The 27,234-nt window shown below is 40.6% G+C and overlaps 1 protein-coding gene and 1 long non-coding RNA gene across 2 annotated transcripts in view; one reads left to right on the top strand and one right to left on the bottom strand.

Annotated features, from left to right (window-relative positions):
* alcama (activated leukocyte cell adhesion molecule a) overlaps nucleotides 1-27,234 on the bottom strand; it is a 334,175-nt gene that overhangs the window by 31,745 nt on the left and 275,196 nt on the right. The gene's annotated exons all lie outside the window — the stretch shown is intronic.
* Nucleotides 11,750-14,326, top strand: LOC146509278 (uncharacterized). The gene is made up of 2 exons (XR_014876532.1): nucleotides 11,750-12,677; nucleotides 12,751-14,326. It is a non-coding gene; the product is annotated as an uncharacterized LOC146509278 (long non-coding RNA).

Genomic DNA, 27,234 nt, shown 5'->3' with positions numbered 1-27,234 from the left:
CGCCAGAAAGACGAAACCAGCGGATGTCACGCTAAACAACAGCAACACGTTTAAGCTTGATAAGCTGTTGTTATAATTTATTTGATATTACTTTCTAGTATCAGCTGATGTTTGCTGGAGCCACAGCCATATACTTTTCTTTCTTATTCTCATTTAAAATGTCTAGGTTTTAATAAATACAACTGAATCTTACAACCAAAGTGGTCATCTGATGTAAAATATATAAAAATTCATTATTGTATATAGTAAATATTAAGTCTAATATATGCCCTAATAAGCTATAGTACCATGTGTGCAGTCTGCAATTCTGTTGCAGAAAGATATTGAATCTATTTAATTACTGTAGAAAAATAACTGGTTTCCGTGCATTTGTTTTACCCTGGAAATAAATTAAAGTCGATTACGTAGATTAAGCATCATGAGGCGGAGGGTGGGGGGTGGTCCCCTATTTTTTTGCTAGGAGTTGGCAACCCTGCTAGTTAGGTATATGTAATTATTGATTAGGTTGTTTGATATTTCTGGTAAGTATTGTTTAAAATACCAGAATAGGGAGGATGGTGTAGGTTTAAGTTTATTAGATTGATACATATATACCAACAAGACAGTGTACATCACTGTCACAACAGCATTTGTTTTCATTCAAAGGCTTTATGGCTTTTCCTATAATACCTGGTGGGCCGTTCTCTAGTCAAAATGCCCGGGCTGATTTTTTGTCCCAGTCCAGTCCTGTTTACAACCCAGACTTTAAAATGAGGACTTCTCAAATCAAATCACTTTTATTGTCACATCACATTACTGCAGCACATGTGAGTGAAATTCTTGTGTGCACGCTTCACAAGCAACAGTGGTGTGCAAAATCCAAGAAACTTATTGTGGAAAAGGAATGGCATACATGTACAATATGGAGTGCATAAATGTCTGGTAAGTGAAAGTGAGGTGTTTATGAAGTGTTCAGCCGTCTGTTGACCTGATGGAAAAAGATGTTCCTCAGTCTGCTGGTTTGCGACCGGATACTGCAGTACCTTCTGCCTGATGGAAGTAGTTTGAACAGTTTATGGCTGGGGTGACTGGAGTCTTTAATGATCCTTCCCGCTTTCCTCAGGCACCACTTCTTGTAGACTTCATGAAGGGAGGGAAGCTCAATGGCACAATGGCACAGTGGTAGAAGGTCCTGCCAATGTGGGGGCTCATGCTGAATCTCTTCCATCTCCTGAGACAGAAGAGGCCTGCTGCGCCTTCTTCACTGTTTTGTTTGTGTGAACAGACCATGTGAAATCCTCTGCCAGATGTACACCTAGGAAACAGAAGCTGCTCACTCTCTCCACAGCAGCGTCGTTGATGGTGATGGGGGTGTGTGCTTCTCTACATCTTCAGAGGTCTACTATCAACTCCTTTGTCTTTGTGATGTTGAGGGTAGGATGGTTCTCTTGGCACCAGTCTGTTAGGGCGCTGACCTCCTCCCTGTAAGCCGTCTTATCACCTTTGGTGATAAGACAACACAACAGGGAGGACGACACAACAGTGGTGGTCTTATCACCTTTGGTGATGGTGATGGTCACCTTTGGTGATAAGACCAAAGGTGACCATCATAAGACCATCATTGTGAAGTTTGTGTCGTCCGCAAACTTCACAATGATGTTGGAGTTGCTTGTGGCGGTGCAGTTGTAGGTGTATAGTGAGCACAGGAGAGGGCTCAGTACACACCCCTGTGGAGCACTAGTGCTTATTATGACGGGGGATGAGGTGATGCTGCCCAGTCTGACCACTTGGCGTCTGTCAGACAGGAAGTTAGGGATCCAGCTGCAGAGAGAGCTGCTCAGTCCTAGATCCTGCAGTTTTCTGTCTAGCTTCAAGGGAACAATGGTATTGAATATTGAGCTGTAATCTACAAACAGTATTCTCACATACGTGTGTCTTTTCTCCAGGTGCGAGAGGGCAGTATATGTAGTGTCAGGGCATCATCAGTGAACCTGTTGTGGCGGTATGCAAATTGTAGAGAGTCCAGTGAGTTGGGTAGTGCAGAGCAGATGAAGTCCCTGACCAGCCTCTCAAAAGATTTGCTCACGATGGGGCGCACGTCAGGGCTACCGGTCGCCAGTCATTCAGTGATGAGATGGTGGAGGATTTGGGTACATGGTGGCCGTTTTGAAGCAGGTTGGCACTGCAGACAGACAGAGAGAGGGAAAGGTTGAAGATGTGTGTAAACACTCCAGCCAGCTGAGCCGTGCATGACTTGAGGACTGTCTGCACCACTTCTAACAGAGACTGAGAGGGGGCTATAGTTCCCGGGAAATGACAAATATGTCCATGCCAGTTATACAATTTAAAATACACACCACTCTAAAAAGGGATCTATACACTACAAACCAACTACATGGAATTTAATGACACTGCACTCGGGCTGGGAATTGATGGGAATCAATAGCACTTATCAATTCAATTCCTTGTAGATTCTCATTGGGTTCTCACTGGCTCCACTTTGAGAGTCACCACTATCTCTAAGCAGCACAACAAAGAAATTGCATTCATGCAAATTCATTGCATGCTCTGTGGTAAAATGTTTGTTCATGTTGGAGGCATTTTCGCTCTTTCTTGTGATCAGTGTTGGGGTCGTTACTCAAAAAAAGTATTAACAGATTAAACAGAAAACTGTGATTAAAAGTAATGGAGGATATTACTTAATTAGTCACAGGAGAAAGTTCATTATACTACTCGTTCGATTACTATTGTTTTACTCTGTAAAATGTCTTTAAAGACACTCTTAATACTATAAATCTTAGGCTGCGGTCCCACACACCCACACAAATCCCAATACTAATGATGACACACATATGATCTTTGTCTTACTATTTAGGTATGACCACAAAACCAGCAGCACAAATGAAAGATTAAAACCAGCACAAAGATACTTTAAAGCGATCGCCACAGGGATTCTACTGTAGAAACACAAACTGGTAGAAACAGAGACTCTGGCCTGACTGATCATCCGTTTGTTAACTGTTGAAATTCAGGGTCTGGCTGCTGGGCTGGGGTTTATTCAGCTTTAACATTACTCTGGGTTCTTGGCTAGCCTAGCATTAGCATATGCATAAGTTGTGTTTGTAGCATAATGCTGTTGTTTCTGTCCTGGATGCAGTTTCCACTTAACTGCGCTCCCATCCTAAAAGCAATGTTCATATTCACGCTGCAGATTGCACCACCATCTTCCTCCTGAACACACAAAATTAAATCAACTGACTGTAGCGCAAGTGAAAGTGGAACCAATAAGCTGAATTGATAGACAAGCAGATTAACTATTCCAAGAAACTGGACTACTGGGAACTGGTTCTCTACAAGAACTGGTTCTTGATTCCCATTCCTACATTACACACAGTAAAAATGACTCTTTGAAAACCCCAAAATGAGGTGGGACTCAGATTACGCCTCCCAAAACTGAATCTCGGTTGACCACCCCTCAGTTTCCCCATCAACAATCAAAGCCTATTGCTTCATTTTAATCAAATCCTGCCATCTGTCTGCATGATTAGATGCGCCAGATGTTGATCAGTTACTCCTGCTTGGCCAGTGACAAATCCACATTTCATCCCGATTACTATGTGGTTGGGTGACATTTTTGTGACAATTTTTAGGGAGGAAGAGCTCACTGAGAATAGTTGAGTTGTAAATTGCAATGCAACTTATATGCTTTAGCCATCACAGTCACCAGATCTTGTCCCAACGGAACACCTGTGGGCGATTTTGGACTAATGTCAAGAGGTGTCTGTAGCTCAGAAATTAGCATAGGTCATCTGCTAATCGGAAGGTTGCTGGTTGGTTGGGCAAGATACTAACCCATGCATCGGTTGGAGCATGAATGTGTGTGAATGTTAGATAGGAAAAAACTGTGTAGAAAAAAACAGAAATAAGGGCTGGTGTGAATGAGGCAAGTTGCATACATTAGATGAGCCCTATATAAGAACCAATCCACAGTTTAATGTGGTAGACAATGGGGTGCCTGTTGCTAAGAAGGTAGAACATGACTGTTTCCAGTTTAATTATCTTAATTATCTTCCAGAAGAAGATAATTAAGGACCAGAAGAGTCACGTTGGCTGTATCCCAATTCAGGGTCTGCAGCCTTAAAGGCTGCATTTTAAGGCTGATTACGTCACAGCGATGCGACAAAGGCTGTCCCAATTCGAAGGCTGCTCGAAATGCGGCCCTTAACTGTGTCCTTCATTTCAAGGATCCAGAATTTGTTGCGCTGGCTGCTGAACCCTATGGGTTTTTGCAGCAGCTCTACCTGTACTAGATGCACCTGCTCCTTGTCGTTTCTATCTCTGACTTTATGTCCTCTACAAGAGTTTCTGGTTTTTTTGCTGGTTCTTCAAATGTTCAATAAAAACATGTATGCTAATTCATAACGAAGGAAAGCTTTGTAAGTATCCTCACTAGTGAAGACTGTCATTTCCACAACACCGTCCCCCCGCCGGAGGTTCGCAGCGCTGTTGAAAAGGTTCAGGAGGTCCCTGTATTAAGCATGTAAACCTGTGACACAAAAATCACAAAACTCAGACCACCACAGACTGTTTTCCTTCGTGGTAATGAAGGAAAACGCTGGGCTGGCATGTAAAAGGGCATTTTTTCCCTTTGAAGACCTGCAGTTCAAAAAAGCACCCCTCAAACAGCCAAACCCATCTGTTCTCTGATTGGATAGTTAAATTTGTGATTGACATGACATTGGCCAATCAGATGAAAGGAAGAAAAATAGGGTTAAAATTCGTACTTGTAACTTGAAACTTGAGTGCAGACTTTCTCACGTGGTTTTTTGGCTAAGTCCACACACAAATCTTTTTTACGCACACACAAATTCGTTTTACACATACAAATCGTTTTTACACACACACAAATTCGTTTTACACATACAAATCTTTTTTACACACACACAAATTCTTTTTACACATACAAATCCTGATTTACAAGTACAAAACTGATTTACAAGTACAAAATATTTATGACCACAATTTGAGCCCGTAGGATACAGCCGTTGTCAGAGCCATTTTATGTTTATAGTGCTATTGTAACTTGTCAGCACAAGAGGGAGTAGTAACGCTACTTGCACATGACTCCACACCCATTTAATCCAGGTTCAATGGTGCTCAAATGTGATGAGATGGAACAGAGGCAAACAGTTTTTTGACCGTGTATTATCATGTAAGGTTGTGTTGGATCATCTTGGCATATGAAAAATTGAAATAGAGGCAACTGTTTTATGGACATTGTAAAAATTAGAAGAATAAATGATACATCATTTTATTTCAAAGAAATGGTTAATGGATACTTATTTTGCATGTGTCACAACAACTGTCATTTCATCATCTGTGGTGGTTGATCTTTCATTGGCGAAGTCTGGTCCTACATAAGCCAAAAACTGCCTCTTTGGAGAGTTTTGGAACAAAAGAGACTGCGCTGAATTGTGATGCTGTTACTGTAGTCCTCCACCTGCTGCGCACCAGGGCTGTTGGAGCTACGTGTCATGGAGGTCAACTGGACATCAGTGCATCTATGATGGCCAGTGCAAAGGTATGTATATTGCTACAAAACAAGGGAATGGCCATTCATGTTTAAAGTGTGCACACATACCTTAGCATGCAAAAGAGCAAATGCATTGGCTACCGACTGAGTGACTCTTAATCTTGAAGGCAAACAGATTAACAAAGGTATGATTTTTTAAAAACCATAGAAAAAGACTGCGATTCTGATCCAGAACCTTTGCCTGTGTCTGATACTGAACCCAAGGCTGGATCTTCTGATCTAGTGCCTACTGTTTCAATGACTGAGAAAAGACTCATGGAAACCATATTATATCGCGATATTTCATTTTCTTATCGTTGCCTAACATTGTACCGGTATTACCGTGAATGGTATAATATGGCCCAGCCCTACTCCAGGATCACAGGGCCATCACAGGTGAGCCCTTGCACCCTGCCCACGACCTTTTTGACCTACTGCACTCTCTTCTGTGCCTAAGATCAGTTAGGTCCCACACCTCCAGGCTAACAAACAGCTTCTTCCCCTTCCCAATTCAGGCTGTCAGCAAACACTATCCCTCACACCCCACCCCCTCCCACCCACCTCATTAATATGAGCCATGGTCTGAGTCAGCGGTCCCCAACCCCCAGGCCACAGACCGGAGTGATTTGGTACTGGGCCATGAGAGTTGAGGCTCGGGTGTGAAATGTATGGTTTTCAGGGTTTTTATTGTTAACTCGGTTTCCCTGGGTCTTTTCCAGTGTGTTATGAATAAATTTTCTATATATTTTCATATACTTTATATTTGTTTTGTAGTTATCTTATTTTGAAAGAAATGTTTACACATTACCATAGCGACCAAAGAGTAAACTTATTATTATGATGATGATGATGATGATTATTATTATTTTAGGTTTACATATAAATATGGCAATTTGCAGATACAAAAGGTACAATCAATTACAACAAGATTACAATACTCAATACTAAGAAAAATAAAAACAAATGGTGAATATGGACATTTATGCAGATGTAAGCAAATGAACAGGATGTAACACTAAATTAAATGCCACAAATGCGAAGCCAAAAAAGAAGGAAAAAAACCCAAGGGGGAGATGTATTTTATCTCAAATTAGTGGGAAGATGCTTTAGAATATCATGTAGTTTTTGTGGTTTATTTATTTTAAGTAATATCAAAGATTTTATAGATCATTTAAATTCCTTAAAAAAATAAAATAAAAAAAACAGGCTCAGGGCATGATTTTGTAATCCTACTTTTGTGTATGAAAAATGTAACTAAACATAAAACAGTTTTACAACACAGTTCGTCATTCTTATCTTGTGAAATCAAACCAAATGTTATATTGTCTCTAGAGAAAGAATCATGGATTGATTAAATCTTTGGTTTTATCCATTAATGAACATCAAACCAGAATGTCTGTGTAAAAGAATAAAAGAAAAATGTATGTATTGTGCTTTCAACTTGATTTGTATAAAATGAGTACATGTTGTCATTATTATAAATCTTAATATTAAATCTTATATTAATGCTGACATTAAGCAATTCTTTAGAGGGATAAATGTCATTCATTAACTTAAAATGTGTTTCTTTTTTTTCGGGGGGGAGGGGGGGAGTATAGTAAGTTTTAAGTACATTGTTCTGAATCTGTTAATTGAATCGTTAATATATTTATGTAGGATGTAATTCCGATTTTCTCTTCCGTCTAATAATTGATCTGGTAAACAGCTTCTTATGAAACTGTTGTTCCATTTCTTGTTTAAAAGGGGTGTTCCTTCAATTGCCAGTGAGGTGCGCTGTGGCACCATAGGTTGTTGTGCCTTCATATTTTTAGTTAGAAACACAAACTCTTTTGTAGTGCTTTACATAATTTAGTAAAATTATTAGGCATTAAAATTGTATTCAGTAACAAAATTATCACAATCCAATAACTGAGGAGGGTTTTCTCCAAGCATGACATCCCAGTGCATTTCAGACCCAGCAACACGCTCAGACAAAAACTGGTTCACCCGAAAGACAAAACTCCTAAACACAAACTTAACAACATGGTGTATGCTGTACAGAGCAGCGAGGAATGCCCAGACCTCTACATTGGGGAGACCAAACAGCCACTTCACAAGCACATGGCACAACACAGAAGAGCCACCTCCACAGGACAAGATTCAGCTGTCCATCTGCATCTTAAGGATAAAGGACACTCTTTCGAGGATGCCAATGTTCACATTTTGGACAGAGAGGACAGATGGTTTGAAAGAGGAGTGAAAGAAGCCATCTATGTCCATTGTGAGCGACCATCTTTGAACAGAGGCGGTGGTTTACGACACCAACTCTCTGCCATCTATAATCCAGTTTTGAGTTCCCTCCCCAGACGCCTTAACGCCCACTCACATCCTGGGCCATCTGACCTCAGGAATTCGCATGATAAGGTGGGGCCAGGTTTCACAATGAACTCACCCGAAACTCTGGCTGATTGGGACCCACACCCAGTTTCACACCTTGACTCAGGCGATTAGAGGATCATCAGGGGGTCCCTTTGTCCCTCTGTGGGGGGAAACTCCTACTATGTTTATATCTGGGACTCTCCACCATTTGACCTTAGAACTGAAGAAGCTTCTCGGATGAGAGGTGAAACGTCTTCAAGTAACTTAAAGAAGTCCAGACGCTTTTCTTTGCAAGCTCCTTTGACTACAATGACCTGGATGACTGAGAACCTTCACAGACATAATCCAATAAGTTACTATTAGTGTCCATTAGATCACCTGTAGATCATATATTTTACTCAAACCAGCGTTTGTACAACACAGTCTTTTTGCTATATAGAACATATCTATTATTCGATATTGTAGTGTTGTGAGGCAAAAAAGTTATGAACATGTAACAGAATCCAGTACAATAGTAGTTGTCTGTAGTATTCTGACAAAGAGAGAGGAAGCTTGTTAACATCAATGTGATAAGAAAATTGAAGCCATCAACTTTACTGAAGAGGTGATTTTGGTCAATGTATTTGATCTTGGATCTCAACCAGTTTATTTTCAAAGTCCTATTAAGGCAGTCAAAGTCAATAGCTTTCAGTCCTCCATTTTTAGTATCTTGGATCAAATGCTTCTTTTTCATGCAGTTAGGTTTATTTCTCCAGATAAAATTAAAGTTTTAAAATTTGATTAATAGCTTTTCCTAATTGATCTGGAATGGCATTAGTGTATGTTGGATAGATACATCTTGATAAGCGTTCCTTTTTTGTTAAACAATTCTCCCAAAAAATTTATAAATCTTTTTGAAGCCAAGAGTTCAGTTTGAAATTGTGAATTGATATGTTATATTTTAACAGCTCCTACTTTTTGACTGGTGTTATTTCCCCAGAGTTAATAATCTCATGAATTAGTGCCTGAATGTTTTTTTTTTTTTTTTGCCAATAATTCTTATTTTTTAGTAGACTGAAATTAAACTTCCAATATTTGCCTTAATGTATTTCTTTGTTTTTTGGTTTTATATAGAGACTTAATAAGTGGTCTGCTATTAAATCCTTGATTTGGGCTAAACCACAAGTATTTTATTAATTCCTGAGCATTAGTCAGGCCCTGTTTACTACAGACAGTGGCGGTCCTAGCCTGTTTGGTGCCCTGGGCGAACACTCCCTCTGGCGCCTCCCCCCCCCACACACACACACACACATACACACAGACAAAACATATTAAGGATTGTACATTAACATAAAACTGTTGTACACACACACACATATGAAGAGAGAGAGTATGCATAGTATGCAAACGGCTACCAAACAGCCATCATAATTCGTCATACAATGAGAACAGGACAAATCAACAATTGACAATGACTAATATTAAAATCTGTAACATAATGTATTGTTTGCAGTTTAGTTTGTTACTGTTGCTATTTTTACCATTTCTTCTTGGAGCAACTGTGACGCACATAATTTCCTTAGGGAGTAATAAAGTATTCTGATTCTGATCAGGATACATGACCTGCCATTATCCAATGACACATCTGCTTACCTGTATCTTTTGCTCATTTCTCTTCCTCTTCTTTTCTCTTTTTTCTAAACTGAGGATCTGATGGCTTTGAACTTTTCTTGTCCATCTTCCATTGGTTTTAATTTTGCACTCCAGTACACCCATCCCTCAACCCGAGGATCACCACAACATAATCTAACACACCTACACCTTGTAGGTGTGTTGATCAAATCTCAGGTGCATTTCTGTGATTTCACACAACCCAGGATTCAAATCATGAATACATAATGGACTTGGATTTACAACATTATGAATGAAAGGTGCTTTATTTGGATGCAGCAGGGCCCCCCTCCCCTTTTGACGGGTTGTGTGTGAGACTTTAAATCATCAAACTGTAAATTTTAAATTGTTATTGATCCCTTTACCCCGAGTCCTAAAGTGTATATTTATTTTCTTACTCTTCTTATATATATTGTTTGTTTACTTGCACTGCTGTAACTGTAGCCTCGTCGTCTCGTCTCTCTATATACTGGACTGTATGTAGCGGAGATGACAATAAAGTTTACTTTGACTTCAGCAGCAAGCAGGCGCACCGAGGGCTCTCTCGCTCACTTTTCGTGTATAGAATTTCGAAAAAACATCGGTGCAAATTATAAGTCTGTATTATAATGTCTGGTGTTTTTGTGTTTGTTGGTTTGTTTTTATTTTTGTTTTATTTTGCGAGTAGGTTATTAGATGCTGCTCCAGCCAGTCAGAGAATCCCCTGCTGCCCGCCCTCTCCTCTCTGCGCACCTCGCAAACGGAGGGCGCCCTTACTCCCAGCAAATGGGCGATAGAAAACCGATCGGTGCCATCGGCAGCATGAGTACGAGCATTTTTATTTTTATTTTTGCCGATGCCCGTGATGCCGCCCCCCACCACGATGCCGCCTCGGGCAACCTTCCGTGTTGCCCGTATCTAAAACCGCTGCTGACTACAGAAGTTAGTAAACGTGGTATTGACTTACAAATACCACATATTTGTAAGACTTATAAATACCTACTTGAGTCAACTCACCATGACTTGACTTGGATGGACTGGTACACAGGAAGTGCTCAGGTCCTTCAAGAAAGAAGTATAAAAGGCAGTGGAAGGTTCTATATTCAGAAAGAGTATGTAAATATCAGCACCAGAATGTACTTGAAAATGTCATATTGTTTTCTTCAGTAATATGAAACATGGTGTATTTTGGATTAATAGTACTGCAGTTTGTTCCTTGTATTTGCTGTAGATCTTTATTTGCTTTATATATTTTAAGGTAAGTTCATCTATAGTGTTACATCATTTTTTTAAGGATGCTAAGAGTTTGCATCTCCTCTGTCTTGTTAGACCCATTTAGCAAAAATCAGCTTGATTACGGCTTATTTTTTAATCTATTCTATAACATTATCATTGATTGGGGAGATGAAAATTAATGATATAAGACAGTTGACGATATGGTCTGACTTTTCTCACCCAATAAATGAATCTTTAATATGTTATTTAATATGTTATTTTATCAGAAACTAGTGCTGTTGAAATTAACGCTTTAAAGCAAATTAATCCGCCATCACGGTCAACACGATTAAATTTTTTAAACGTAATTAATGCATCTGGAGTGCAGAAGGACTCAAAATCCCTGAAGGAGAGAACCTGTGCTAAAAGATTGAAGAAAACTATTCAAATTCTCTTTGAATTTAAGCATACATTCTTTGTGTTTATTCTGAATTTACTTCATTATATTGCAAGCTTAAATATGAATTTGAAAAAATGTAGTTACAACCAGGCTATTGATCAAGTAATTGTGATTAATTACAGAAAATTGTGAGATTAATTAGGTAATTTTTTTAATCTATTGACAGCACTATCAGAAAGATACAAATGATTACAGCTGGTGAGTTTTCTTTTTACCTATATAAGTAAGCTTTCAGGCAAATGTAGTGGTGCCAATTATTTCAAGAACAATATTTGTCTCTTACATAAGCTCTAAGAAATATTTGTCTTTGAGATGATGAAGATATTAAGTGATATGAAATAGAAATAAATGCACCTTGAATGTTTGCTGAAGCTCAGTATTTAAAACAGAGTTAAATTTGACTGCTGTAATTTTTAAATTTAAATACATTTAATCAGGCGCGTTTTTAGCCCAAAATGAATCAAAGCACCCCCAAAGATATCTTACTTCTTTTTTTTCTTTTTTTTTTACAATATTTGCTGTTTGTGTGACACACTATGTCAATGGAAAATTGTACTTAGTAGTCAGTATAATCTTTTAATGATATAAGTTTGTATATGGTAGAATACTACATGTAACCATTTGTGTTTATTTAATGCATGTCTCATCCTAGGAAGTCTGTAACATTCCAGGGCGTTCTGGCTTTCACCCCCACATCCTAGGAGCATGGGAAAGTTCGTACCTTGTTTTATTGTTTTACGGTAGGATTAATGTAGTTATATCTGTTTCCAGTCTAAGTGGTTTTGGTTTGATGAACTGCTGGACTTTCCAGACCAGCAGTTTTAGGGAAGTCTTTATGGGGTCACACTCTGACCCCCCCTCACACACACACACACCACACACACACCACACAAGCACCCACTGAAGTATATAAATAAAGGACCAGGGCAAGTCCTCAGGGCGGGTCTCTGAGTCTCACTCTAGGCTGCCCTTGCTAGCAAGAAAATCTGTGTGTTTCTCCTCTCTGATTCTCTGCTGAAGAAGTGTTTTAGAATATATCTCTTAACATTATTTGGTCCTTCGTAGCCGGAACAGAAAACATCAGAACTGTTATCTGTGACTTTGTTCCAAGATCCAGCACTGATTCCTGACGCCGTGGGAAGCCAGCACTGAAGCCTGTGCACAGCCCTCTTAGATGAGGAGAGAGCCCCAGGACGTGAATTCGGGTCTGGGCCAGTGGCCTGGTCCACGGCACTGGGATTCAGTCTGATGATACGAATCACCAGTGAGATGTCGGAGGGTGAGAAACACTATTTTGGTATATAAAACGGCCGCAAAGGTTTAAAAGTCACGTGATAAAATAGGTTGAGTTCGCCAAAAGGAACTGTGTTTAGACTAGTTTTAGAGGTAGCTGAAATTACTTCGTGACAAATTAAAATACGTTTAAGCAAATGAAAACACGTTGAGACAGAGAAATTAAAATAGGTTTAAGTTCGCCAAAAGGAACTGTGTTTAGACTAGTTTTAGAGGTAGCTGAAAATACTTCGTGACAAATTAGGTTTAAGTTCGCCAAAAGGAACTGTGTTTAGACTGGGTTTAGAGGTAGCCGTGAAATACTTTGTGACAAATTAGCGCGCAAATGTCTATATGTGTGTGTGTCTGGAAGCAATAATTGATTTTACAGCACAATAAGCTGCTGAATTACTTCCATTTTTGTTTTCTTTGCTGAGGCTCAAGTACTGGTGACAAAGGAGAACGGTTGAGTTTCATCTCATAAAACTGATACCGCTTCACCGTTAGGGTGAAGTTGAAGGCCGTATCAGTAAACCACTCTGAAGTCAAGCATGCCAGCGACGGCCCAGCAAAATCTTTGAAAATGGAGAATAAACAAGCGAAATTAACACCTGATGAGAAATGTTTAGAAAAACAACAAGCTGGAGCAGGACAAAAACAAAAGAAAGGGAGAGGAATGCATAGTGGAAGAGCAAGAGGTGGAGGCAGAGCTACACACACACCAAACAGTGGCTTTAGCACTACATGCTGGAGGTGTGGAAAAGAGGGACATTTTGTACGTGACTGTAAGAAACAAAGAAGACAGTAACTCAGAATAGGATAGCAGCTCAGGTGAAGAGAGCAGTTCAGACTAGGAAGAACGTAATAATCCCTCACCAAGTGAAAATTAGAGATCAAAGTAGTTTAAAGTAGTTTAAAAAGGGTTGGAAACAGACCCGACTGAATAGATATAAATACAAGAGGAATAAAGTAAAATAAAGAAAAGGCTAAATTACAACTTATCTTTAATGTATTCATACTAATAATAGCAAGGATAACAACCTGTAAACTGGTATTAATGATGAAATAATATTAATATGAAGAGGCACCTCAGTCAGTTATGATGTGAAGTGGATAATTGTTGAAAGCAATCTGCATTAAGCTTAGGGTTGCTCAAATTCACTACAATGACATATGAAGTAAAATAGGTAAATATTTTAACTAATTACGCGCATAGAGGCACTTGACCTGTTTGACAAACTGTCATCCTAATATGAGCCATTGTTGAGATATAGAGCACACCTATGAAAACAACTAATATGCTGAACCCCGTATGAAGCAGCTGAAAACTACATGATGGAGAAGCTGAATTGAATATGAAAGTGCAAGTCTTTGCCACTGTGGGGCAAAGCACACAACCACTGTGTGAGGTTGCGTTGTGGTCTTTTCTGAGCTGATGAGCAAGCTACACATTATCAGATTGAGATCTGGCTAAGAACTCATAAAAGAGAGGGAAACGAAACTATGATAACTATGATAACTGGAGTGTGAAGCGTTTCCGTGAGCAGTTTTCCTGCATCTTGACTCATGTGTGTAGAGTGTTCATAGCATCAGCATTATGTTTTTGTTTATTTGTTTTGTTGGGTTGAAAATAATTCAATAAATTTGTGATCATATTTATGGATCACCATGGCACATGCCATTGGCCAAATGATTTATGTACGCAGATGAAAAAGTGAGTGTGAATGTGTCTGATGTCATAGTGTTTTTGTGCGCTGTGTAAAAGTAATTGCCTCTGATTGTGAGAGCGGTGATTCTGCAGGTCACCAGCTATTTTAAAGAAAAAAAAAAAGAGTGAAAAAGAGACAAAATTTACATTGTAGATGAAAAATAATCATAGGAAAAAGGTTTTGTGTTGATCAGCCAAGAACAACTACAATCTCATTTTCTGCTTTTAAGAAAGGACTGTTCACAAAAACAGAGAGAGAGAGATGTGTGTGTTGATTAAGCAGTGATAATAATAATGAAAATGTTTTAGTTTGTCACTTTCAGGTGACAAGCAGACCTGAATCAATTTTCCACATGCAGCGGTCAGAAGAAAGTTATAGTTTAACATCATTAGAAACATTCAGGCCAAGTTTCTGGCTAACTTATTTACAGCACCATGTGTCTCTCAAACTCACAAGCGAGCTCTCACTCCTCCCTGAAGACAAGGAATGCAGCTCCAAAGAGCAATAACATGGTAATGGTAAATGGCCTGTATTTATATAGCGCTTTACTAGTCCCTAAGGACCCCAAAGCGCTTTACATATCCAGTCATCCACCCATTCACACACACATTCACACACTGGTGATGGTAAGCTACATTGTAGCCACAGCCACCCTGGGGCGCACTGACAGAGGCGAGGCTGCCGGACACTGGCGCCACCGGGCCCTCTGACCACCACCAGTAGGCAACAGGTGAAGTGTCTTGCCCAAGGACACAACGACCGAGACTGTCCAAGCTGGGGCTCGAACCGGCAACCTTCCGATTACAAGGCAAACTCCCAACTCTTGAGCCACGATCACCCACATGGCAGATAAAGAGACAGCAGCAAAGTCCTGGGCAAAGAGTCCCAGCAAGCAGCAGCAGTGTGGACAAACAGCATCAGAGAAGAAGAGCAAACCCATCATCCTGCCTGATTGGATGAATGGCACTGTGTTTCTAACAAGCTGCAACTTCACTGTGCATGTGACAAGAACATTTGAGGAGACTGTTGGAGTTTGACATTTGCCACCTGTGGAGTAAAATGGCAAGAAGAGACAGTGAAACACAGGACAAAGCTGAAGGAGAACTGCCTGCTATTGGACTGTTGAAGTGGGAGAGGACAATAGTGAGAGTAAGTGTTTAAAGTGGGAAATCAAAATTTGGGTTAGCAAACCTGGGAAAAACAAAAACTGACTGCTTAAGTGGGAAAATTGTGAAGAAGTCTGAAACACTGCAAAAAGAAACATACAAAATCACACACACACAAGCAGAACATGCATTAACCCTACTAACACTTCCAAACACAAGAGAACTCATGAAGATTAGACAACATCTTAAGCATGTGAGTCTGTTTACCATCTTGTCCAAGTCACTTAGTGTGATGCAAAGATCAATGGACTCATAGCACATTAGTTACAAAATGATTAAATAATAGCAGAGAAATGTGTAGGAAAGGCAGCTTTAAGAACATGTTCTGCTGGATATGCAGCTCCACAGACATGCATTAAACCTGCCTAATAACACAAACACACATGCAATGAAAATTAGCTTGTTATCTCTCATCAGTGTTAAAATAGTGTGAATTTTACAGACACTTGTTATCAAATGCTGAATTTATCCAATGCAAAAAATTGACTCTCTAGGTTGCAGGACAACAGTTTAACTTTTGTGGGAAAAAAGATTCTGGTTTGACCAACCAGTGATCAGACAATAAATTTAGTTGTTAATATAGTAAATTGGGAGATGCTTTCTGCTTTACTGATGCAGCACAAGTAATTTACTGTATGAGGGAAATTCTATTTTTGTGATAACATTTTGAACATGCATTTCTGTTGTCCTGTCATCTTAGTGGGTTAATAGCTGATATGCAAATTTAGTCGATCGTTCTTAGATTAATGAAAGGTGACTGAATTCTAGCACGAGTGAATGAGATGTGTTGGAGTTTGTTGTGCGTTGAGTGGAGACTCTAAAACACTGAGTTTCCTGTTTTGATGTGCGAGTGAATCCTGTACCTAGATACACAACTCTGAATACTTTAGAACAAACGTCTTTTGTGAAATAGCTGATGACATGTCTCACGTTTTATGATGACGGGAAAAAAGGAAAACTGGATAATATGGATCTGTGGCCCAAATGAGTGAAAAGCACAGACCTGGGGATTAAACTCATAGCTAATAACATATTAGGGTTATGTTGTGTGTTGTGCAGTTGATGGATGATTTGGAGTGAATCTAGCTGATGATTTTTCTTTTGTTGTGAAGTTGAGCCTGCCAATTAGTATGATGGTATGATAAACCATGCTAATGGTATGATTTACCCTCCTGAGATGAGGAGCTTGTGTCATGACTTAACAAGGCCTTTTTATTTTGATACTTTCACAGTGCACTGAAAGTTTTGTTCGATAATCTCTGTCTGAGCAGATCTGCATGATTAGAAGCGCTGTACGACACGTCGTCAAGAAAATTGTTACAAGTGAGTTTCTCCACATTAAAATGGGCTCAGGAGAAAGCCACTTATTTGGGACAATTAGAAAATGAGAGTCCCTGCCTAAAAAGGATTCAGCGAGGTAATCCAATTTAAAGTTCTTTTTTCTTTTGAAATGACGTCATTTTGCTGAGGGTGGAAATCAAATGCGGCGATAGTTTCCACTATCAGCAAAGAAAGAAAGAAAGAATGGATGAATGAATGAATGAATGAATGAATGGAAATAAAAACAAACTGACTGACTGGTAAAAAGCTGACAAGACTTGACCACAACTCAAAGTTAACCTCCACCTAGACAGGCCAAAAGGGTGGATGAATTTATGTGTTTCTTTTTACAGGAGCAGAAAGATGACAGCAACATCCGAGGTTGCATACCGATTTAACTTTTAAATGCCACTTTCTGTGTTTGTGAATCTACCAGGGGTGTGTTATTCATGGGTTTGTGTTGCTCACAGAGATTACTGTGAGAAAGAGTGTATACACCCGCGCAGCGCTAACATTTACATTTTCTTCTCTACAGCATTACAGTTCTTCTTGTGGTTTGATCATGTGATTTATAACAGGACAACTAGTTAATGTTTTTCTACTATAGGATTTCTGGGTTTATGTGTGAAGAAACTGTGTTTATAGGTTATGAGTTGGTGATGCTGTTATACTGTGTTTCCTGTGTTGAAAACTAGTGTCACTTCTTTCCACAGCTATGGATGGCTAATTTTATGGTCTTTTTATGGCATCTCTGGAACCTGTCGACCTGCGTCTGACCACAGGGATGGTCAATGTGTATTGCTGATGTTGAATGTTTTATTACTCTTATGATATAATTGTTTACAAGTGTGAAGTTTGATTTCACTTCCAGATCTTGTTTTTCAGGCCATGATGGTGTGTATGCAGGCTCCTGGCGGAGCCAGTTTTTAAGCAAACTTAATATGCAAAACACACTAACATCTTTTATTGCAGGATTATAGGTGGTGCTGCTCCAGAGGAGGAGATGCCCTGATGTTGCCTGGGACGTGATCTAGTTAACCTTTTTCTTTAAGACAGGAATCTGGTTTTGATGAGTTGACTCATGGGAGTGTCCATGCGTCAAGAGGAGGGGTCCAGGATTAACATGAAACAATGAATTAACATTAAACTATGTTTTATATGATTTTTGCAGCGATTTGTGTGATTAACAGTTAATTCAACGGGTATTAAACCTATGCAAGTGGTGCATCCATGTTCAGATGAGGCTTTGATGGCTTGTAAGTGAAGTTCACTGAACTAAAGAATGTGGTTTGATGATTGTTGACATGCTCTCCAAATAGAAGTTTTTCCTCCTAGCAAGGAAATACAGGTGCAGCAGTCATCTCCTGAGAAATCTTCAGAGGCCCGGTGAGAAGCAAGAACCATTCCAGGCATAGCTGACAGCTCAGGCAGTGGTTGAGGTCAAAGGTCGAGCTGGTTGGGGCCCATCATGAGATCAGACTTTGTAGCCACAGCAAGGACCACGAAGCTGCGTTGGAATGAGAGCTGTGCCAAGGGGGATTTCCAGAGGCCAACAGAGGAGATTGTGGACAACAGACGGGCACCTGAAGGATGAGGGGAGCGTGCCAAGCTCCATCGACAGCGCAGGGGGAGTCCGAGGATGACATCATGATTCTGTGAAAAGCACAGGAACCAGAAGCTATGGTGGTGATGACAGCAGTTTCCTATGAACATCACCTAATGCTGTGTCACTGTACTGTGCATACGATGACACTCTGAAGACTGCTGGGATCATAACAGCAGTAAGATAACTGGACCCAGCACCCTTTCCACAGAGGGGTTTTTCTGCAGAGGATGGACAGTAGAAGAGTCATAAATATTCCCATCGCAGGACGAAGGCCTAAAGTGAGGTGATGGGGGTTGATAGAGGCCATTTCAAGTGCTTCTGACCACTCGAACTGCCTGCAAAATAGCGGAGAGACCCTCCTGGATACATCAGAGCCACTGCAAAAAGGTTGAGGTCCCAGAGGATTCCACTTCCTCCACAGAAATCAACTAGTAGAGGAAAGTTTCACCCTCACTTGGTTGCTTCAGTGGCGAGGGGGAAGTGCTGATTGGGCGCCCGTAGGGAATTGCTCGCACTTCAACCTCCAGCCATTGGCCAACTCTAGAGTAACCAAGTAGTAGGGTGTGACGGACCTGTACGTAGCCATGGGAAGGTGGACCCTCCTGGTTACCTTGACTACGACGCTCACCTTTACAGGACAAAGACAGAATCGGCAAATACAGACTATTATGTCTGCTCTCATATGCCCAGCACGCCTTTGAGACAAATCCAGCAGGCCCAAAATCAGGACTATGTAAGTGATACAAGTGACTGGTTTTCTTGGCTTTACACTGGCTCCTGGTTACAGGTGCTAAAAGGACGACTCATCGGAGTTGGGATATTTCTACTTTTATTTTGTGTCTTTGTAACATGTATACTGCCATGTTTAAAACTCTTGATTAACCGCATAATATTTTCCACTGTTGCTGCATACATAGCCATGACAAGTGATGATAATGACTCCGACCTGTTGGAACATGAAGACTTTGTGTGACTAATGACGATGTGACAGAAAATGTACAACAAGATGTTACATACTGATATCTCACTTAAATTTATACTGACAACAGGAGGGAATGTCAATGGAAAATTGTACTTAGTAGTCAGTATAATCTTTTAATGATATAAGTTTGTATATGGTAGAATACTACATGTAACCATTTGTGTTTATTGAAAGGATGTCTCATCCTAGGAAGTCTGTAACATTCCAGGGTGTTCTGGCTTTCACCCCCACATCCTAGGAGCATGGGAAAGTTCGTACCTTGTGTTATTGTTTTACGGTAGGATTAACGTAGTTATATCTGTTTTTCCAGTCTAAGTGGTTTTGGTTTGATGAACTGCTGGACTTTCCAGACCAGCAGTTTTAGGGAAGTCTTTATGGGGTCACACTCTGACCCCCCCTCACACACACACACACCACACACACACCACACACACACCACACAAGCACCCACTGAAGTGTATAAATAAAGGACCAGGGCAAGTCCTCAGGGCGGGTCTCTGAGTCTCACTCTAGGCTGCCCTTGCTAGCAAGAAAATCTGTGTTTCTCCTCTCTGATTCTCTGCTGAAGAAGTGTTTTAGAATATATCTCTTAACACACTACTAAAAATATAAAAACCATACAGTACTTGGTTGAGACGTAATATTCTAATGAAAATGATTTGTTCCAGCTTGACTCTCCCCTACTCTGGCTCTAAATGGACTGGTTCTTATATAGCGCTTTTCTACTCTGTCCGAGCACTCAAAGCACTTTATACAGCTAATTCATTCACCCAATCACACCCATTCACTTCTAAGCTTAAGTGCTAAGTATTTAACATTCATACACATTCACACTCCGATGGATGCATCGGAGAGCAACATGGGGTTAGTATCTTGCCCAAGGATATTTGGCATGCAGACTGGAGCAGCCTGGGATTGAACCACTGACCTTCTGGTTAGAGGCTGATCCGCTCTGCCACCTGAGCTACAGCCACCCCAGAGCCTTTTCTGCCAGAGCAATGGTGGCTGAGACACAGGGGAGTGCCTGCCTTAAAACAGGACATGTTAGTTAACAGGTTAAATTAGTTGCATTTAACCTGAAGTTACTCTTTATATAATTAGGTAGAAGTCAGACCATATTTCTTTTTAGCTGAAAAACATTACACCCAGGTAACCTGCAGTGTTGAAAATGTGTTTTCGACAATGTTTGCTACCCTACAATCCATCCTACTCTGTAGTAAAATCAGTGACATTTGACCGCCCTGTTGCTCCCATTGAAATGTATACAGCCTATTTAAAATCTAAAACTTAAAATTGTCCGTAGCCTACTGTTGTTACCACTGTCCTGTTTGAAATGGAATGAGAGAAGCTGCTTATTTTGTCATATGTGCATGTGCCCAAGGTACTAACTAGCTAACTGACTGGATGCCCATTAACCTTATAACTTCTGTTTTGTGTGTGTGTGTGTGTGTGTGTGTGTGTGTGTGTGTGTGTGTGTGTGTGTGTGTGTGTGTGTGTGTGTGTTTGTATACAGAGAGAGAGGCAGGTTCATAATGGATATGTAGGTGCCATATGAGTTGTTCCTTTTTTAACTTATGTGGGTTGGTTTAAATGGACTCACTGTATTGGTGCACGGGTGTGGGGCGTGTCTCATGGGTGTGGTAGATGATAAATGTGGTTGCACTCACCTGTTCACAGCACCTGATGTTGATGAGCAGAAAGGTAGGGTGAGCATGAGGCAAAACTTTCTGTTGACCGCAGCTTGAATGATTTTGATATATTTTAACTGTAACTTAATGGTTTTTGTATATTTATGCACTAATTGATGCCATAGACCAAGTTGTAATTTGGCATAGTAGTTAGTGCAGTTATTGGTGAGTTGCAGTTATTTGTTTGTGCAGTCTGTGCATTTGTTTAATCGTTAATCCCAGGCACTGATTTGTATAGAGGACAGTTGCATGTGGAATAAAAGGAGCAAATGGTACAGAAGTGTATTTTATGTGTTTATTGTTGCGCGTCATCTGTGTCCTCATGTTTAGCCTGCTGCGGCCATAGGTTGGAGGAACCGCAATAGGATATAAGGACGTTTTTTCAAAAAAGGAACCACATTCATGTAAAAAGTGTAAGATCAAATGATCAATCAAGGATAATGTTGGATCAGTGTTTCAATATTTATATATTTTATTAGATGTACAAGTGGTTTGGTTAGTTGGCTTTCGGTTGAAAGTACACCGAGAGGACTTTTTCATTAGTGATCTTAATAGTAATTTTTTTTCATATTAATATAATTTTTTTTTTTAAATCTAATTGAGTATTTATCTATTTGTATCTATTCTAATATCATACACAAATTGTCAATCTAAAGAGGGAGAGAGAAAAGGGGGGAACGTGAGGAGGATGTACAAGGTCAGGAAGAACCAGATAAGAGAACAGATAAGGAATAGTGACAGGCAAAACAGAAACTGTTAAACTGACAAAGAAAAAAAAAACGAATTTTACTCGCACAATCTGGAAGTTGTGTTCTCAGTATATTAAAGCTGCAAAACAAACTGGGTTGAAACATTTTTTGACCCTCTTTAACAACATTCCAACATAACATTATCATTGATTGGGGAGATTAAAATTAATGATATTTTTATGTGGTTCAGCCACAACTCTACTAAAACCTCAGCCAGTAATAGGTAGGCCAACCTTTGGACCATCTAGTTGTCTGCATGTCTGCTGCAGTGCATGCACCACATTTGCGCACTATCAGAAAATGCCAAACAGGTGGAATGAGGAACTGTAAAGAGAAGCAGAGTGCTCTGTTTATATTCTAAAAATGTTTTAAGCTAGCTGGTTTCAAAGATTCTGTACAGCAGCTTTCCATGTTTTCCAAAAGCACACATACACTTACCTTATCAGGGTTTCTCAAACTTTTTACAGTGTGTGCCACCTGAGAAAATGTCAAGCTCTCAGACACAGAAGTACAACTTAAAGCACAGCTTTATTGCTGGGAAAAACCTCTTACTTAACTAAACTCACCAAAAGACAAACAAAAACCCTGGAGGACTAAAACACTGGAACAGAAATACTAAACAGGAGCTGGAGACTAAACACACAGCTAGTTGATGGTACGACACAACAATAGGTTGAAGAAAACACAGGGCTAATGTACACAGGGTGGTAATCAGGGAATGGGCAACAGGAGGGAGACACAGCTGGGAGAGATCAGGGCTAACGAGACAGGAAGAGCAAAGCTGGACACACTGACATAAGACATAGACCTTCACAATAAAACAGGAAACCACACTTTACTAAGACATGGGCTAGACAGAGAGACGGACTTGACACTGAACAAAACCTACTAATATAATAATAAACCCAGTATCACAAAGTAAAAAGCATATAAATCATAATCCTGAGAAATACCACAAACACAAGAACTAATCCCTTATGAATAACCGAAACATAGCTTATAATAATAATCAATAAAGCACCAGAGAAGGAAGACAGTCCATCATTCAAAAATAAGCCAAAACGTAACTCAAAATGCTGGGTCGAACCGACCCAGAACCGTAATATTATCAGATTTGATGGTTTTGTTACAGACTTTTCAAAAAAGTGTTTTGCTTTTCTTTCACAAATGTGGGGATTCAATTGTGTTAAAATGTACAAAACAGTGATGTCATATTTTGTGATGAGGACCCAGGCACAGAGAGACTTGATGAATTTAAGAATCTTATGATTTAATAAAGAAATTTGCTGACTTGCACAGAGAGGGTAAAATTATGATTAGGAGAATAAGGGAGATGAAGACGACGAGGACAGGGAGAAACAGGGGTTTAAATGCACCAAGGAGACAGTCAGAGAGAACTCGGGACAACTGGAGACATTTAGGAATGCAGGGACTGACAGAGACAGGGAAGAAGTCTCATCATGATGAGTAAAGTTTATCTTGCCTGGCTGGGCAGCTCTCTGGGTGCTCAGCACCCCCAAAGCTCTGATCCTAGAATCGCCCCTGCATTTAATGTATTAATACAATAAATGTAATGTCGGACACATTATTATTAAATTATATTACCAAAGTGTGACAGACATTGGTCTCTTAAAGTATATTAGCTCACTGTTGTTTATCTGTCTCTCTGCCTCAGATACCAATGCGAACATTCAGTAAAAGTAAAAAATAAGATAAAATTAAGATTAAGAGGGTTCCTTAGTGTTGTGAGGAAAAAAAAAAAAAAGTTCTGGATAACTGCTTTTGTTGTGTAATTGGATTGCACTTTGTTAGGCCTCTACCCTAAGACCTGACCAACTTGGCCCATCCAAAGGCTAAGCTTCTGCTGGTCTAGCTCTTAGGGACGCTGAACCACGGAAAGCCCCATGACCATGTTAAGGTGGCACTTCCTCAGGGGGAAAACTGAAAAATAAAACAAGAAAAAATCAAATCAAATATTCCTCATCAGATTATAACAATTATTTCCAATTTATGGTTGATATCAAATATATTCAAACCCAACAATAACACTTCCCACTATTTGCAATATTTAAAAAAGTTATTCAAAAAAACAGTAAATTCACCAAATCTTGAAAGAAAAGAAAAATGAAATGAAAAAAAAATGAAATGAAATATCCATCCAGATATTTACAAACAACAGCATAAGCTTATCCTAATTGGATGACCCAATTCTCAAATAAATTTGCAAAATAAAGTAAGAATAAAATAAGATCTCTCAATATAGCCAATATTTACAAAACTAAAAAGGGTTGGCATAGAAATTTTTAAAAAACATTCACCATGTCTTTTCCTACAATTCTCAAATGAATTTGTGTAACAAAACAGATTTTGTCTTGTTTTAAGATTGTTTGTTTTGCAAGGAACTGAACTCCACTCTCCTTTCTCCTCAATCCACTCTACAACAACAGTCTCCTGCTACTGTTACAGATTCATCCATATCCAAGTTATTTGTTATGGACGTCTCATGGGCAATGATCAGCAAATTCCCTTTTCTTTTTTGTAATATAGTATGACGACAGGGGGCTAGGACCTATCACAGAGCATTAACTTTCTCTTTGTGAGCTGCTGGAAGCTGGGGTAGAAAGCTTTACTAAAATCACTGTGATTACATCAGGATGTGAAATGAGGAAACTGAGTGCAGAGTTGAAAGCTGGTCCTCTAGATGGCTCTATGCAGCAGACAGGCTCACATGAAAAAACATTTCTCTACCAGAGACTTTTAAGGGGGCATTGCCCCCTCTTGGGCATTGCCCCCTCTTGGGAAGTGGCCTGGTCAAAGTCCTGACTAGGTCACTTCCCACACAGGTCTGGCCCGGATCTGGTGTCAAGCCGGCACTGCTGGCTGACCTCTGGCATGGTAAGTGGTATTGTCATCCAGATATGGGCCAGCTAACTGGCGTTAATGGCACTGTTTATGTGAGGGCATGGCACATCTGACCCGATTGTGGTTTGGTTTATGTGGCCCAGGCTCATAGAAAACAGGTCTGGCCCGGATCCGGCATCAAGCTGGCACTTCTGACTGCCTGGTGTCATGGCAGGGTGTATGTCAACCAGATTTGGGCCAGGTCTAGCAATGATGGCACTATTTATGTTCTTATTTTCCTATTTTAGTTAGAAGACCAAAACTCCATGTAGCAATGCTATGGTAGCCAATGTTTCAAATGCAGGATTCCTGGCTCTTTCAGTCTGCATGTCAAGAGTCTAAATGTAGTTGGGAAGCACTCAGTTGAGAGAAAGTGTGTGAATGTGGTATGAATGTTGTATAGAGCATCCATCCATCCATCTTCTTCCGCTTTTTCCGGGGCCAGGTCGTGGGGGCAGCAGCCTAAGCAGAGAAGCCCAGACCTCTCCCCAGCCGCCACCTCTAGCTTATCCGGGGGCACACCAAGGCGTTCCCAGGCCAGCCGAGAGATATAATCTCTCCAGCATGTCCTGGGTCTGCCCCGGGGCCTCCTCCTGGTGGGACATGCCAGGAACACCTCGCCCAGGAGTCATCCTTGTCAGATGCCCAAACCACCTCAGCTGGCTCCTTTCGATGTGGAGCAGCAGTGGCTCTACTCTGAGCCCCTCCTGAATGGCTAAGGGAGAGGCCAGCCACCTTTCGGAGGAAGCTCATTTCCGCCACTTGTATCCGCAATCTCGTTCTTTCGGTCACTACCCACAGCTCGTGGCCATAGTTGAGGGTAGGGACGTAGATCGACCGGTAAATTGAGAGCTTCACTTTTACACTCAGCTCTCTCTGAGAGCATCACTGCGGCCGCAGCACGCGTCTGTCGATCTCCGGCTCCATTCTCCCATCACCCGCGAACAAGACCCCGAGATACTTGATCTCCTCCACTTGGACTCTCCGTGAATCGCTATCTTATCGTGGTGGAGGGGTTTGTGTGTCCCAGGGATCCCAGGGACTATGTTGTCGGGGGGGGGGGGGGGGGGGGGGGGGGGGTTTGCCCCCTGGTAGGGTCTCCCATGGCAAATTAGTCCTGGGACCAAACAAAGAGCGATTCAGAAGACCCCTATGTTGTATAGAGCATTTTGAGTAATCTGGGAGAGTAGAGAAGCACTATATAAGAATCAGTCCATTCACTGTGCAAACAGAGATTTGTCATGTTACTTTTGCACTATTGCGTTCCGGCACATGTTGTTATTACATGGCTTGATTAAGGTACACATTAATCAATTAAATGTAATGTCTGGGGCATCTGGGGCCAGAGCTGAAACTGTTCGGGGGCCAGAACTGAAACTGTTCTGGGCCAGCAGTGTGTCTGCAACTGGCCCTTGGCTACACAAAACGTACACATACCCACATACTGCAAAGAATGACAGCCCTTTGGTGGCTCAGATCAGGTTTGCCAGAGGTAATCCACACATGGGCCAGCACAGGACCATCAGTGAGTCTGCAACTGGCCTTGTGTTGGCCCATATGTGTTAGGTTTGGATTCTTTCCCTCTTAATAATAAACACCTAATACAAGTAAACACAAAATAAACTGCATTTTGTGTTTACTTGTTTTAGTTTTGTCTAATATTTAAATGTGTTTGATGATCTGAAACACAACGTAATGAGAAGGAAACAACAACAAAGTATAAATGGGACATGGCAGAAACTTGCATCATGACGAGTAATACAATTTATTTAAAGCCCAAATCATAGACATAGACTCATGACTGCAGAATTTAGAGGCACCTAAAAGGTCCAAAAACAAAACAAGAAACCCCCATTTCATTTTCACAGTAAAGGCTACAGAGTGCGGAGCAGAGCCTGAACTTTTAAGGGGCCTTGAGGTGTGGTATTATGTAGATATTGATAAATAAGAACCTATTAAAGAAGTGACATATTTAATTTCTTAAGAAACATGCCAATATGTTAATCCCAAAATTTCCTTGCAAATCGTCATATGCAATGTATAATGGATCTCAATGTGGAAAATATATTTGTAGCCAAACCTACGATGGTCCAGGTGTGCTCCAGTGTTTTTCCTATGCCCTCCCTGTGTTCCCCCCCCCCCCCCCCCCCCGTATCCTCCCTGGGGCAGAGCCCTCGTCATGCCACCTGCTCAGCTCACCTGTTCCTGATCCTCAAGTAATCCACAGAGGTTATTTAAGATCAGCTAGATCAGATAAGATCATCCTCAGCTCTTTTTTGCCAGTTATTCAGCTAACTGCACTTGCCACGTCTCCCCATCATTCTGCTAGCATGCATCAGGAACCTCTGGATGTTGATCTCCACGGCAAGGCACACGTTCTGTCGCCGCACACGTTCTGTCGCCACACAGTTCACCACTCTGGTTTGCATCATTTGCCACTTCCACCTACCTGTCTTCCTGCCACCGTCTTTTGTCGATCAATGGAAAAACAGGGTTGGCGTCAACCTACTCACTCACCACTCTAGGAGCTCACCTAGCCATCCAGTTCTCTCAGAGCTGTTTATGCTCCACCTGCCAATTCTGCCTCTTTTGCCTTCATCCCATGAATCCCTCCTTTGTTTTGCCATT

The sequence above is a fragment of the Neolamprologus multifasciatus genome, chromosome 10 (assembly GCF_963576455.1).
Source record: "Neolamprologus multifasciatus chromosome 10, fNeoMul1.2, whole genome shotgun sequence".
NCBI classification, from domain to species: domain Eukaryota; kingdom Metazoa; phylum Chordata; class Actinopteri; order Cichliformes; family Cichlidae; genus Neolamprologus; species Neolamprologus multifasciatus.
This window is presented reverse-complemented; position numbering and strand designations above follow the sequence as displayed.